Source organism: Petaurus breviceps, unplaced genomic scaffold (assembly GCF_028583685.1).
Source record: "Petaurus breviceps papuanus isolate PSGF00001 unplaced genomic scaffold, PetGlider_PUasm1.0 90779, whole genome shotgun sequence".
NCBI lineage: Eukaryota > Metazoa > Chordata > Mammalia > Diprotodontia > Petauridae > Petaurus > Petaurus breviceps.
This window is the reverse complement of record NW_027187344.1, coordinates 2,778,015-2,794,052: the sequence shown is the minus strand read 5'-3', so window position 1 is coordinate 2,794,052 and position 16,038 is coordinate 2,778,015. Positions and strand designations below refer to the sequence as shown.

At 41.3% G+C, this 16,038-nt stretch overlaps 1 pseudogene; it reads right to left on the bottom strand.

The window, feature by feature from the left end:
- Positions 1–8,423: 8,423 nt before the first annotated feature.
- LOC138147226 (small ribosomal subunit protein uS5-like) lies at positions 8,424–9,277 on the bottom strand (annotated as a pseudogene).
- Between the last annotated feature and the right edge of the window lie 6,761 nt (positions 9,278–16,038).

Sequence of the window (16,038 nt, the reverse complement as noted above, 5' to 3'; positions counted from 1 at the left end):
ACCACAAAAAGAGCGGCTAGAAATAGTTTTGTACATGGGGCCCTTTTCTTTCTTCTTTTATCTCTTTGGGGCATAGACGTAGTAGTTGTATTGCTGGGTCAATTTTATAGTTTTATAGTCCTTTGGGCATAGTTCCAAATTACTCTCCAGAATGGTTGGATAGGTTCACAGTTCCACCAACAGTGCATTAGTGTCTGAATTTTCCACATTCCCTCCAGCATTTGTTATTTTCCTTTTCTGTCGACTTAGCAATCTGATAAATGTGAGGTGATACTTTTGAGTTGCTTTAATTTGCATTTCCTTAATTATTGAACTCAAAATAAAAAAAAAACCCTAATGTTAAAAATTGTTTTTACATGTAATTGGGGAAAAATAAATTATTTAAAGGAGAAAAAGAAAAGACTTCTGGGACACAGAAGAGAAATCAAGACCCCAGCCAGGAAAGGAGTGAAGGACCGTGGGTTATTGAAAAGAACCTTGTAAACCTCAAAATATCCTAGATATGAATTATTATTCTGCTTATACCTTTGATATCATTCCCTCTTTTCTAGAAGCTTGACCTTTTGATCATTCCCTTTCTCCTAATTTTCAGCATTTCCTTATTCACTGGCTCCTTATTTGTTGCTTTTAAATATACTCCCCAACCTTAAAAAAAGTCACAAACAAAACCAAAACCATTCACCCGACCTTATTATCCTCTCAAGATATTACCCTATATTTCTCCTCCCTTTCATAGACCAACTCTTAGACAAAGCTGTTGCCTTTCCTTTCTTGATTCCTCTTCATTTGCTCTGGCCTCTTTCTCCCATACTTGACTTATATGGTTCTGTCCAAGGCCTTCAATGATTTCGTTGTTAAATCCAGCAGCCTGTTCTCAATCCTCTTTCTTCTTTTCCTTTCTACAGAGTTTACACTGTTCGTTGATACTCTGTAGTCCCTGGGTTTGGGGGACATCGCTCTGTCATAACTTTCTTCCTACATATTAGGCCAATCCGTGTCTAGACTCCTCTGCAGGCTCCTCATCTGTGTGCCACTCTTCATGTGGGACCCAATGCTCTTGTATCCCTGCTTCCCTCTCTTTACTCTCTTTCGGTGATGTCTTTAGCTCCCACTTTTCCAGCTACCATCTCTATGCAGATGAATCCTAGAGCCTACATCCAACCATCCTCTCTTTTCAGAACTGCAGTCCTGAAGCCCCAACTGCATAATAAATATTTCCAACTGGATGACCCACAGGCATCTTAAGTTAAACACGTTCCAAATTGAACTTACTTGTCCATAAACTCACACCACCTCTCACCACCAGAGGGCATTATCATTTATCAATTATTGATTTTTTTTTCCCTTCAGTTTTGTACCCTAGAAGTCATGCTATACTCTTCAGTCTTGGTAACAGCCTTCCTCCCCCAGTATTGAGTCAGTTGAGATTTCACTTTCTCAACATTTCTCATTTATGTCCCCTTCTCTCTACTTAGGCCCCATCTCTAGTGCAGGACCTCATTACATATTGTTTGGATTATTGCAAAACCTCTTGATTAGTCAACTTTTATTCAGTCTCTTCCCTTCCTAATGCATCCTCTACAAAGCTGACAGACTGATACTGCTAATGCACAGGTCTGATCACCCAGCTCCTCTACTCAAGGACTTTCAGTGACTCCCCGTTGCCTTTAGGACAAAATACAAACTCTTCTGCTTGGCATTTAAGCCTTTCATGCTATGACTTCAGCCTCCTTCCAGACGGACGCGGTAGCTCCTCTTATGTACTTTATTCTCCAATCAAAGTGTCCCATTTGTGGCACCCCATTCTGAGTCTTCTCTTGCACCTACTGTATCCCAACCCTTAGGGCAGCTAGGTGGTGCCATAGTGCATAGAATGCCAGGCCTGGAGTCAGGAAGACATCTTCCCAAGTTCAAATATGGTCTTAGACACTTCCTAGCCATGTGACCCTGGCCTCAGTTTCCTCATCTGTCAAATTTCCTAGAGAAGGAAATAGCAAATATCTTTGCCAAGAAAATCCCAAATGAGGGTCACAAAGAGTCTGACATGACTAAAAACTACTGAATAACAAGAACCCCAACCCTGGAATTCTCTCCCTCTTCTTTGAGCCCTTAAGAATCTTGAGTCTCTTTGTGGTCATTCCTGATTATTCCAGTGACACTTCCAACCCCCATTTTCCTTAGTTATTTAGTAATAGTTATTTAATTCTCTGTGAACACATCATCTTCAAGGTAATCTCCTTGATGACAGAGATGGTTTCACTTTTATGTTTGTGTTGCCAGAACCTTACACAGAGTACATACTTAACAAATGTTTAATAATAACCACAATAAGGGGTGGCTAGGTGGCGCAGTGAATAGAGCACCAGCCTTGAAGTCAGGAGGACCTGAGTTCAAATGTGACCTCAGACACTTAATACTAGCCGTGTGACCTTGGTCAAGTCACAACCCCAATTGTCCTCTAAAAAGCAAATAATAATAATAATAATAACCACAATACTAACAACAACTACTAGTTATACACAGTGCCTATTAATATCTCGCTTGGTCCTCCTAACAAACCTGGGAGGTAGGTGCTGTTCTACCCCCCCACTGAAGCAAATAGAGGTTGAGTGACATGTCCAGCGATACAGTTAGTGTCTGAGGCTGGATTTGAATTTAGGTCTTCGTGACTCCAGGCCTAGTGTCCTAAGCAGCCCCTGATGAAATGCTTGTTGCTTGACTGGGAATCAAATTAATAACGATAGCAAGTAGATGGCACAGTGGATAGAGTGATGGTTAACTTGGCTAACTATCCAGGCCAAAAAACCTAAGGGAAAATCAGCTACAATCCAAAAGGAAATCAGTGAGGCAAGATGCCCTTGCCTTTGAATCGCAGCCCCCAAGCACCACCAGATGGCAGTATTGTACCGTTAAGTCTGCATTGACTCTAAGGCCTTGGTAGGTAATACTGTCCAGTGATGATTGGCTAAGTCCCATCATCTCCTTAGTAACGACGACTTTGGCAAACAACCTCCCAACTTCCTCATCTCACTTCCCTCCTACCTCCCCCATCTTGGGGTTCACACCCGCTTGTTTTCCTCCTGGAATAGTCACTTTGATTCCAATAAAAATGCTTTTCCATTTGATTTATTGACCTTCTATTCTCCTTTTCTCCATTTGTCTCTGCCCTTTGTCCTTAACAGAGAAGTCCCATCCACTCCATTAGTGTAGTGCATGTATAAAAGTGGACTGATGGGAAACCTACATAGAAACATATTTATGTCCATCCATCCACATATATATGTATATATATACATATATGTATATATGCATACATATACATACACATAATACATATGTATCTATATCTATATCTTGAGGTGGTGGTTATATTGGAGAAAGAGTATTGGACTGCAAGTTAGGAGACCTGGTTTGCAGTCCTTGCTATACCACTAATGTGAGACTCTGGACAAGTCACTTTCCTTGGGACTCAGTTTCTTCATCTGTAAGATGACGAGTTCAGACTAAACTGCCGTTTGGCCAGCCTGTTTCATGTAGATGTGAATAGTCTGTAAAGAAATTTAGGGGCAACCAGGTGGCACCATGGACACAGAGCTGGGCCTAGAATCAGGAAGACTCATCTGCATGAGCTCAAATCTGGCCTCAGACACCTACTAGACTCTGGACAAGTCACTTAACTTTGCTTGCCTCAGTTCCCTCATCTGTAAAATGAGCTGGATGAAGAAAATGGCAAACCACTCTAGTATCTTTGCCAAGAAAACCCCAAATGGACTTATGAGAAATCTGAAATGACTGAACAACAACAAAGGAAATTTAGATGTTAGTGATTTTTTTTCCTCCCTAAAATGTTAAATGAGAAGTCCTATGTATATATTGTGGATAGAATATAAGACCTGATCATGAACGTGGGTTCAAATCCTGCTTTATACACTTACTAGTTGTGTGGACATGGAGAAGTCCTCTCTGATCTTCAGTGTCCTCATTTGTAAAATGGGAGGTTTGGGCTCAATGATCCCTGAGGTCCCAGCTTTAAAATCTTTGAGCCTGTAGAGTCAGAAGACCTGGTCCTGAAGTCCAGCTCTCCTTGGAGAAGATGCTTCACTGAATTGCAGAATCTGAGATAAGAGGCTGTATAAACAGACCCATACTGAGCAGTCATTCTTTCAACTACCTCTCTGTGGTAGGCTTTTGCTGGGATACCTATAGTGACAGGGAGCTCACTAGTGGCTCTGGAGACAGAAACCCGGGTTCAGATTCTGCCTTTGATGCTCACTCTCTCATCTGTAATAAACAGCTGAGCTAGATTCCCATAGAGATTCTTTCCTGGTTCAGATCTATAGTCATCCAGGGCAGTTCATTCTGATTTTGAGCAGTTCTAATTGGGAGTTTTAAAAATTTACATCTAGCCTAAATCAGCCTCCCAACTGCCACCTGTGTTTCTAGTTCTGCCCTTTGGGCCTAAGGAAAATGAATGGCACCTGTCTTCCCTATGAGAGCCTTTAAGTACCAGAAGACTGGCTACCTGTCTCTTTGTATTTTATTTTGTCTTCTCCACGTAGTCCTCGGCAGCTACCTCAATGTATGTTCCTTGAGTATATTCCTGCTTATTACAGATGAGGAAACTGGAACCCACAGAGGAAAGCTGACTTGTTCAAGGTCATCACAGAGAGAGTGAGCATTAAAGTTGGGATTTGAACCTGGGTCTTCTGACTCCACTAGTGAGCTCCCCATCACAATAGGTATCCCAGGAAAAACTGGCTGACTGCTTTTCAGTGGGCTCTTACCAATGTGACTGCTTTAGCTATTTGATGTCTTCCTTAAAAGATGCTGGACAGAACAGAACACAGTACTTCAATTGTGGCCTGACCAGGACAGAAACCTCTTGTGCTCTTCACAGCCTCTGTTGGTAAGGGCTGGGCCTACTGGCAAAAAAAGTACTGGACTTGGAGTCTTAAATGCCTCTATTCAAATCCTGTCTCAGACACTTAATAGTTTTGAAACCCATGAGTAACTGTTCTGAGCCTCACTTTCTGTAATGGGAATGCAAATTTGGAAGATCTTCCCTGCCCCTAGGCTAAAGTGCACCAGAAGCCTGGGGAGGGAGGCTTGTTTTTCAGTAGATACTTTTTGATTGGCCAGTGGGTCAATAAGGTTGTTACATTCTCTGAGCCAGGAGAAGGCTATATAAGCCCTGATGTGTAGCTTTGTTTTGGGACTCACTTTGAGAAGTGTTCTGTGATTTAATCTGAATTCTGGGAAGCTGTTGACTGGGTATGGATGTAATGGTTGGACAGTTTGGAAATCTGTCTACTTGATCTGTTTCTGTCTTGATAATTCTGCCTGTATGCTTTGAAGTTTGGGGTGCTGACCTTTTTCCCCTGAACAAGGTAAACGATATATGGTCTGACTGATTAAAGTAAGCTTGTTAACCCATTTTGAGTTGCTTTCCTTGAACAAAGCAGATCCAAGAACCTGTGGTAGCTGCAAACCCTGAGGACGGTTGGGGTGCTTGCTGCTACACTTTCCTCATCTGGAAAATGGGTATAATAATAACAGCTACCTCACAGTGTTGTTTTAAGAATAAAGGGAAAGAAGATATGAAAAGTACTTTGTTCACCTTAAGGTGTTATATAAATGTCCGGCTATCCACTTTCCATCAGCTGCTCTGCTTGGTTTCAACTGGGAACATTATGCCTTCCCTAGTATAAGCTGGTCATCTGGAATCTCATCACCATGCAGACTGACTCGGCTAGTGGTATTCAGCACTGCCTTGGCATCCTCAGGTACCTCTCCCAGATGATTAGAGGCCTGGAGGGTGGTGCATTAAGCTCCCAGAACCTTCCTTTTCAGAGGACTCAGAATTTTCCAGGTAAATTTTTCATTTGCTTTCACTTTCTACCTAGTTTTGACCCCAGGCACATCATACCCGCATCCCTGGATACTGGGGAGGCCTCCCTGGTCTTTTTAGCTTTCTTTGTGTATTATTTTCCTTAATTAGATTGTAAGATCCTTGAGAGCAATGACTGTCTTTTTCTTATTTCCATTCTCAGAATTTAGCACACTCTCTGGAACATAATAAATGCTTAGTAAATGTCTATTGATACTGACCCATGCAATATCCAAATGTCAGCTATTATAACTATTGCAAGTAAGTGTTTTTTTTTAATCTGCTTTATCACACTCTGGAATCACGTTGAAGTTGCAGACCACTTGCTAGGCTGTAAGCATTGTTTACAGGAACACCTAGTCATGTGCCCACTATCCTGTACTTGAATATGATTTTATCCCCTTTTCTCAGTATCAAAGTTTGCATGATGGAAAATACTGGAGTCAAGATTTGAATTTACATCTGGCCTCAGACACTTACTACCTTCTTGACCCTCAGTATCTTCATCTATAAAATGGGGATAATAATAGCACTTACCTCTCTGGATTGTTGTCAGGATAAAATGAGAAAATATTTGTAAAGTACTTTGCAAATATTTTCTAAATTCTACCTATCATTATTACATAGTTTATTTATTGAAAGCTGGAGCTACTTTAAAATTGTCATGCATTTATCTTTAAACAATAGTAAACTGAAATAAACTATGTACACTTAAAATGAGTCACTTGAGAGGCTGAACAGAGAAGACTTGGTGCAATGCATAATCCTTCAATGATCTGAAGGACTTCTGTGTGAAAAAGGGTTTATTCTTGTTTTGCATGGTTCCAGAGGGCAGAACAAGGAGTGACAATTAATATATGCAAAGAGGCACATTTAGTGTGGATCCCAAAGTAGCAGTTAGAGCTGCCTAAAAGTGTAATTCACAACCTCAGGAGGCAGGAAGTGTTCCCTTATTGGAGATATTCATGCAGAGACCACCCTCTTACCTCCAGGATCAAGTATAAAATTTGATGTTTGGCTTTTAAAAGCCTCCAGAACCTGGCAATGGTTAACTCCTTTTCCCACTATGTACTCTTGGATCCAGTGACAGTGGCTTCCTTGCTGTTCCTCAATACCAGTACTCTACCTCCCAACTCCAGGCATTTTCTCTTGCTCTCCTCCACGCCTGGAATTCTCTGGCCCTCATTTTCCCTTCCTAGCTTCCCTGGCTTCAAGGCTCAGATAAAATCCCACCATTTGGCAGAAGCCTTTCCCTAGCCCCACTCAATGCTAGAGCCTTCCTTCTCACATGATCTCCAGTTTATCTGGTATAGATAGACAGATAGATAAGATAGATATAGATATATGTAAATATATATACACACATACATACATATATATATATATATATAGTGTGTGTGTGTATATACATACACACACATATCTTGTTCCTTCATAGTTATTTGCATGTTGTCTCCTCCCGTAAATCGTAGGCTCCTTGAAAGCAAGGACTGTTTTTTTTTGTTTTTGCCTTTCTTTATGTCTGGAGCACATAGCATAATGCCTAGCATATAGCAGATGATCAGTAAATGCTTGTTCACTTGACTAGATTTCCCACCTTTGCAAAGGAGGGGGAGGTGTCTTCTCATATGTCTTCTTTGGGGCTAAACTTCTTTGTAATTTTGCAATGTTCCCTTTCTATTGTTTTGGAGTTGCTGTTCTTTCCATTTCCATTGTTATAATCATTGTGTATGCCATTTTCTTGTCTCTGCTTAATTCGCTCTGCATCCATTTGTATGTTTCCATGACTCTCTGTATTTGTCATATTTGTCTTTTCTTGTGGCACAGTATATTCCACTATATTCACCCACATCCTCAATCACTGAGCATCTACATTATTCCCAGGTCTTTGCTATCATAAAAATGCTACTACAAACATCTTGTTCCATGTGGGGCTTTTCTTTTTATCAATGACCTTCTTGGGATATGTGTCTAGCAGTGAAAGTTCTGGGTCAAAGGGATATGGGTATTTTAGTTACTTTATTTATGTAATTATAAATTGCCTTTCAAAAAGGTTGACATGGCAGTGACTGAGCCTTTCTTCTGCTTTAGACCACAGCAGTAAATTCTAGTGACCAGCAGCTAGACACAAAGGGCTCAGTGGCCAAGGCAAATCTGCTGGGGTCAGGTCCCTGGTAAGAACAAGTGATAGAATCTCTGGCACAAGCCAAAGAACACAGTTGAGTGAGGGTACCAGAGAGGACACACTTGAAATGAATTTCCTCTCATACTTCAGTGGTTGCCCCCTAAATGCCAACCCCCTCCTGCCCAGGGTCCTGAAATAGCTAATACATTTGGTCCAAGTGCTAACCTGCCTTCCTGGAAGAAGATTCCATGCCAGGGGACTCTGGCTCCCATTTCAGACAGGGTATAGAGAAAAAAGTTCCCACCCTTTGCTTCTATTGACCTCTAATTCCTAGTCTCTCCCTCCCTCCTTACCACCTACTTTTTTTTTTTTTAGCAGGCATAGTTCAATTTATTTGTTTATAAAAAACATCTATGTGGTTGCCACAGCAGCTGCCTGGGTCCTCTGGACAGACACTTGAGTGTGAGTCTTCACAAGATGGTTGGTGAATTCCTGATAAGGAGACTTAGTGAACACAGTCTCCTTCCGTAGGTCTGGAGTTAGATAGCTGTATGTTTTGGAGATGGCATCAAAGGTAGCTTTGGCGAAGTTGCCCAGAGTGGCAGAAGTGTAGTAGTTATCGGTTCCAGCCGTCATCAGGAGCTTCTTAGGCACAGGAGCTGAGACAATGCCAGTGCCTCTAGGGGCGGGGATCAGGCACACCAGAACTGACCCACATTGCCCAATGACCTTGCAGGGTCCTGTGTGAGGCTTGCCAATCTTGTTCCTCCAGTAGCCACGTCTCACAGGGCAGCTTGTCCAGAATAATAGCACCACGAATAGCTGTGTCCACTTCCTTGGGTCACTTGACACCCCGACCAACATGGCCATTGTAGTCACCAATGGCTACAAAAGCCTTGAACCTGGTACACTGTCCAGCTCTATTTTGTTTCTGAACAGGCATGATCTTCAGAACCTTATCTTTCAGTGAAGATCCCAGGAAGAAATCTATGATCTCAGACTCCTTGATAGGAAGTGAGAAAAGATAGATCTCTTCCAAAGACTTGATCTTCATGTCCTTGACTAGCCGGCCCAGCTTAGTGACAGGAGCCCACTCCTTGTCTTCGGCCTTTCCTCCCTAGGGCCCCGCTGCCACAGCCATGGCCCTGACCACAGCCCCAGCCTGGGCCCCCACTGCCGAAGCCACCGTGGAAGCCTCCCCGGCCTCTGACTCTGGGGCCTCCAGGGCCTCCCACGCCTCCTGCAGCACCGGTGTCACCCGCCATTTGGTGTTCACTAGAAGTAGAAGCCTCACTACCTACTTTCTGCAAATATCTTGTTCCTTCCAGGAGTGTTTGGATGGCCTCTCCCCTCCTCCCATAGCTAGTACAGATACTTTTCTTTTGCCTTTGGCTTCATTCTGAGAAGAAAATGAAAAGGAAACTCCACCCATCCAATAAATGGATAGAATATAAATCAGCTCTTACTTTCAGAGTTGGTACTACATGTTGTTTGGCACAGGACTCTTCTCTAATGGTTTCATTCATATATTTCCCTGGCTAGTTTGCAAGAGCCTTGAGGACAGGAGTGGTTTGTCATTTTCTATCTTACCCACTGTAACTGCCACAGGGATCAGCACACTAGAGGAGCTCAGTAACCCAAGACAGTCATACACCAAAGATTGAGAGACCATGTGGTGATGTGTGTGTGTGTGGGGGGGGGGGGGCAGGGTAGGGGTAAAGATGCTTGGAATTAGGAAGGTCTGGGATCAAGTTCTGCCTTTGAGACTTACTTGGGCAAGTCACCTGGGGAAACTCAACCTCTTAGGTCTCTAGGCAGCTCTCTCAGACTATAAATTATGGATGACTTGCTAGTCTACTTTGGTGAAGGAAATTTGTCACAGCTTTGGTTCCTTCCACCAAAAAAAAAAGTCAGCACATAAAGATAGTAATATATAAATAAAGTAATAATATATAAATGCACAAGAGATACATACAATTTGCCACGTGAAGGCTATGGGGAACACTGGGGAGCAGAGAAGGCTTCCCAAAAGAAGTGACATTTGTGTGGAATTTTATAGCATGAACTTAATAGGTAAAAACAGGGAAAGAGGACAGACCTAGGGAACAGTGTGAACAAAGGGAATAAGGATGTAGGAACATATTTTGGGAGTGTGGGGAAAATAAGAGATTGGGTGGAGTGGCACAATTTAGCTGAAATGCAAAATGTATGAAGGGCAGTTGTACAAGATAAGGATGAAAAGGTAAGATAGCACCAGCCTAGGCAGGCAGACAAAAGAGTTTGAATTTCATACACTAGGAAATAGAGAGCCACTGAAGATTTTTGAGCAGGGGAGGGACATTACTAGATTTGTGCATAAGAATATTCTGGAATTGCTTGAAAAGTAGATTAGAGAGAATCCAGGAAGAAAGGCCTGTTAGGAGACTTTCTACTGCTACCACCTCCAATATATACTCTTATAGTATAAACTTCCTGCCTTCACTATTGCAACGCAGAGAAGATGGATCAATCAATGAAAACCTTTATAATGTACCTATTATTTGCCAGCACGCTGTACAGTGGAGAAAGCTGGGCTGGAAGTTAGGAAGATCTGGATTCAGGGTTCCCGGCACATAATGGCTGTGTGACCTTAGGGCAGTCATTGTCCCCCTTAGTGCTCCAGACAGTTTCTTCCATCTATAAGTTGCAGAGACAATGCTGCCTTGCATCAGTAGAGGGAGCTGACTCACAAGAGAGCTCCCATACCAATGAAATCGCATCCCTACATCTAAGATCCAAGCACTCTGAGAATACAGAGACAAAAATGAAACAGGCCTTGTCCTGAAGGAGTTTACATTCTCTCAAGTGGCAGAAATATTTCCGAGGTGAAATTGCTAGGGCTTATTCTATTGCAACATAAATTTTCCGTTTCAGTTTTATCTCCTCGAGAGCAGAAGAATCTGTTCAGCTCCTAAATTTGGAGGTAAGCTCATAGATTCAAAGCAAATGTGCCAAACTCCATCCTAACCCAGGGAAGAAGCGATTACCCTGCAGTTGACCACATTCACCACAAGATGGCAAATGTGTTACAGCTTTAATCCAAACGATTTTTTCTTTTTTTAAATTGGAGAGTTAGGGTGGGAGGGAGAGAAACCAGAGGATCCCTGGGTTCATAGATTCAGACCTGAAAGAGATCTTAGAAATCATTGGGTCCTAGCCCCTTTTTACAAATGAGGAAAGTGAGACCCAGAGATATTCAAGTGATGGGTCCAAGGGCACACAAAAAGTAGCAGAATCAGCTACAGTCCCAAGTCCTGCACCTGTGAATCCGATGCTCTGTCTTCTTTTTGACCAAATAATCAAGTGCTCAAATTAATGACTCTTTACAGTGGAAAAAAGGGTCGCCGAAGTACCTCCCCCGCCATCTAATTGTGCCGAAGCCATGCTAGACATGAGGGGGAGGGGAGAAAGGAACAAGCATTTATTAAGTGCTCACTGTCTGTCAGGAACCATACTGAGCCTTTATAAATATTATCTCATTTGATGAGTCAGGAAGACCTGGATTTAGACCTTGCCTTAGACATTTACTAGCTGTGTCCCAGTGAGCCTGGACAAATAATTTAACCTCTCTGAGTCCCAGGTTTCTCATCTGTAAAATGGAGGTAGTAATACCCACCTCACAGAGTTATGAAGACCAGATGAGATTAATATACTTCACAAACCTTAAAGGGCTACATAAATAGTGTATCATCATCATCATCATCATCACCTCTATCATCATCATCATTGGTGTTCATTCACGTCTGACCATACTGTTCATAGGCAAAGATTTCCTTCTCCAGCTTATTTTACAGATGAGGAAACTGAGGCAAACAGGGTTAAATGACTTGTATCATTTAAAACAGTATCACTTAAACATTTCTGAGTAGATTTCCTGAACTCCCAACTTCTTGCCTCATTTGCTTATGTAAAAGAGATTTCTTAATCCTTTAACCCAAAATAATGTGACCAACAGATTCCCCTATCAAGTGAGAATGTCCCTTTGGTTGAGTCATAGAACAATGAATAAATCAAAGGTATGAACTAGGTGTGATGAGTAGGATGTTCTGGGTTATTGGATGAAGTCAGATTATGAAATATATCGGGACCGGTTGAAAGAAATAAACCTACCTCTGGGCCTAAGTGTATCAGTGAAGATATTCAAGCAAGAAAGCAGTTAAGGTTTGGGAGCACTGTGAGGTGCTAGGCCCCTGTTCTTGTAACTAGAGGTCAGCAAGGTACCCCCCACCCTACTTTGTTGTATCCCCCGCCCCCCACTATTGACCATGTCAGTGGAGAGTCTAGACCAATGACAAACACTATGTCCAAGCAGGAGGCCATGGTAGACTAGAGAAAAGGCAACTTGAAGGAGCGTGAGCTCTTCATGGCGTAGAGAAGCCTGAAGCTCACATACCCCAGGAGAAATCCATGAAGACTCCAGGGAGGGAGAAAAGGACTCTCATCCAAGAGCAGCTATGGATTTCACCTCTTGCTATAAGGACTTTTGAAACTTTGAGACACCTTTACCCAAGACTTTGGGTATATTTGTAGAAGAGTACGCCCCAGATTTTTGAGATGTTTTTATACTAAATGTCCTTACTATACCACATCAGTAAATGGTGTCTTTCTAAATGCTCATTATATCTGGCTGGTTGGTAATTAATGGGAATGCACTGATGGGGACTTGTGAATTATAGTTCTAGAGACACTTCCATCTCCAATCCAGCCCCTTCTTTCAGGTTACCCCTAAAAATTCAAAGGGAGAAGTAGACAGCTGCCTTCTGGGGTCCTGTGCACCAGTTCAAGTGGGAGCTAGGAAGTAAACTCACCTAAAGTATCCCATTTATAGCTTCTTTTGGGGTGTAGTGATACTCCCATAACGGTTTACTTAGATCTATGCCCAAATCTTCCTTTGGCTCATAAGATTCAAATCTAGAAGGAATGCTCTGTTCCAATGCCCTTATTTTGTAGATAAGGAAACTATATTCCAAAGGGAGTGAAATGACTTGTTTAAGGTAGTGAGAAGGAGATCTGGAATTCAAACCCAGATTGTTTGACTCCAAATTCAGTGTTATCTTTGTCTGTGTCTTCCCTCTCTTGTGTCCTCAGGAGAGAGCTGCTGGAAGGTTGACCATAATGCTAAGAAAATATGATTAACTTCTTCCTGTCCTTTGTGGGAGGTAGTAAGAACATTGTTCTTTCAGGACAGTTCCTGAAATGAGTTACTCACTATGTCTGAGATGGGTGTTCTGGTATGCTTCTAGCTGCTCAGGGTATGTATGAATGGACCTAATGTTTCATGACGTTGTTAGACATTTCTTAAAAAAAAGTTTTTTATTTATATCTTTTATTTTAACATTGATTACATTCTTTCCTATGTCCTGTAATCCCCTTCTCTCCTTTCAGAGAGCTATCTTTTATAAACAAAGCATTTTTAAAAAGAAAAAAAAATCAGCAAAATTGATCAAGTTTGAAAAAAATCTGATGCTAGGTAGTGTTCCAAATCCATGGACCCCAGCCTCTTGAAAGGAGAAGGGAAAGGTATCTTCTCATAGTTCTTCCTTGAGGTCAAGGTATTTTGCTAAAATTTCATAATGTTCAGTTTCAGTTTTTGTTGTTTCTTGGTTGTTATTTTTCCCATTTCCCCATTTGTTTTGTTGTAGTCATTATGTATGTTGTTTTCCTGGCTCTGATTTACTTCACTTTGTATCAGTTCGTGTAAGTCTTTCAGTGTTTCTCTGTATTTATCATTTAATTATATTGTCTTTTCTTAGTTAGTATTTTATTTTTTACCAATTACATGTAAAAATAATTTTAACATTCTTTTTTTTTTCAAATTTTGAGTTCCAAATTCTCTCCCTCTTCCTCCTCATTGAAAAGGCTAGCAATTTGACATAGGTTATATATGTGTAGTTATACAAAACACATTTCCATGTAAGTCATTCTGTGAAAGAAAACAGACAAAAAGGCCCAAGAAAATAAAGGAAGTAAAGAAAAAGTATCTTTGGTCTGCATTCAGGTTTTACCAAGTTCGTTCTCTGGAGATGGATAGTATATCTCATCGTAAGTCTTGGACTACTGTATTGCTGAGAATTTCTAAGTAGATCATCATACGATGATGATATTGCTGTTAATGTGTATAATGTTCTCCTGATTCTGTGCATTTCACTCTGCATCAGTTCATGTAAGTATTTCCATGTCTTTCTGAGAGCATCCTGCTCATCATTTCTTAAAGCTCAATAGTATTCCATCACAATCATATACTACAACTTGTTCAGTCATTCCCCAATTGATGGACATGTATTATCATGTCTTACACAGCCCAGTAATATTCAGTTATGCTCCTTCACTACAATTTGTTTAGCCAGTGTTTAACCATTGTTTAGCTTGTTTAGCAATTGAGCATTTATTTTGTTTCCAGCTTTTTGCTACCACAAAAAGTGCTGCTGTAAATACTTTGGTGCATATGAAGCTTTTCATTTTTGTCAGTGACCTGCCTGGGATAATGTCTAGCAGTGGACTCTCTAGGCCAAAAGGTATTTTAGTACATTTCCATAATTTCAAATTGCTTTCCAGACTGGTTGTATCAATAATTTGATACAATATATTAGAATTACTATTCCTCCACAGTGTTTCCAATTTTGATTATTCCTGTCTTTTATCACCTTTGATAATTTGCTGAGTGTTATAAAACTTCATTTTTGATCTGGATCTCTCCTAAATTATTAATGGTCTGGAGTGTGGTTTCACTTGGTTGTTAATAGCTTGCAATTCTTTTAAGAACAGCGTATATCCTTTTGACTACTTCTCTATTAATGAATTTACCAGATATTTCTAATCTGGTAGCTGCTTAACTTTTGGTGCTAATGAAGTGTAGGGAACGGGTTTGATCCCCATAGGAGTCCATTGCTGTTGATATGTGCCATGGTCATAGACCACACCTAGAACCTCAGCCAGAGGTTTTGTTAATGTATAATGCTGATTGTAAAGGATAACTGAGTAAGAGTGTGAATGAATCAGAGCAATTCAGCACCGCTACTGAGTTTGCATTCAACTAATTGTGGATCAGGGCCATCATCTTTGTAAGAAAAGGCCAGTGTCATTATTGGACTCATAGGTCACTGACTTGCAGACTCATTAGGCTCATAGGCCTGTAGCCCTGAAACTGTAAGGAAGCTTGATGATCCTCAAGGATGGCCTCTTCATTTTGTAGATGAGGAAACTGAGGCCCAGAGAGGCTAAATAATCACCTGTTACACAAGCAGTGACAGGACTTTGGTTCTGATCTAGGTCCTCTGACTCCAAATCCTATGTCCTTTCCACTGCTTCTTTCATGCTGCTTCTCGGAATTCTGCAGCTCTCAAAGAGCCATTGAATGATAGAGACTGGAGAAAAGAAGAAAATCAAGAGCCTACTATGTGCTGGGCACTGCGCTAAGCACTTTACAAGTAGTATCTCATTTGATTCTCACGACAACCTTGGGATGTGGGTGATATTCATATTCCCATTTTACAGCTGAGGAAACCGAAGCAGATGGCAGTGAAATGACTTGCCCAGGATCACACAGCTGAGGCTGGATTTGAACTCAGCTCTTCCTGACTCCAGGTGCAAGGCTCTATTCACTGAAACACCTATTAGGAGACTTTCTTTAGAGATGATCTAGTCTAGAATTTCCAAAATCGTTCTATGAAACCCTAGTACACTACATGATACGAGTAAGGGGATCCATGAGGAATTCCATTGCTAGTGAAAATTTCCTTTTCAGATAAAAAAATTATACTAATATGCTTAAGGCCTTTCTCCAGTGCTTCATTATGGTGTGAGGATGACCTGGGGCTCTGGGAGACTGTGAAGAACAAGTCCTATGCCTCTGGAAAGACTTTAGGTGTGGCGCCTTTGCCAGGCTGAATGTCCGTCATCTAAAGATCAGCCTTGCTAAGTTTAGAGAGCCTCATCATCAGATTGATTTTTTTTTTAACCACAGCGGCTCTTTAGGAAGGTCTAGAAG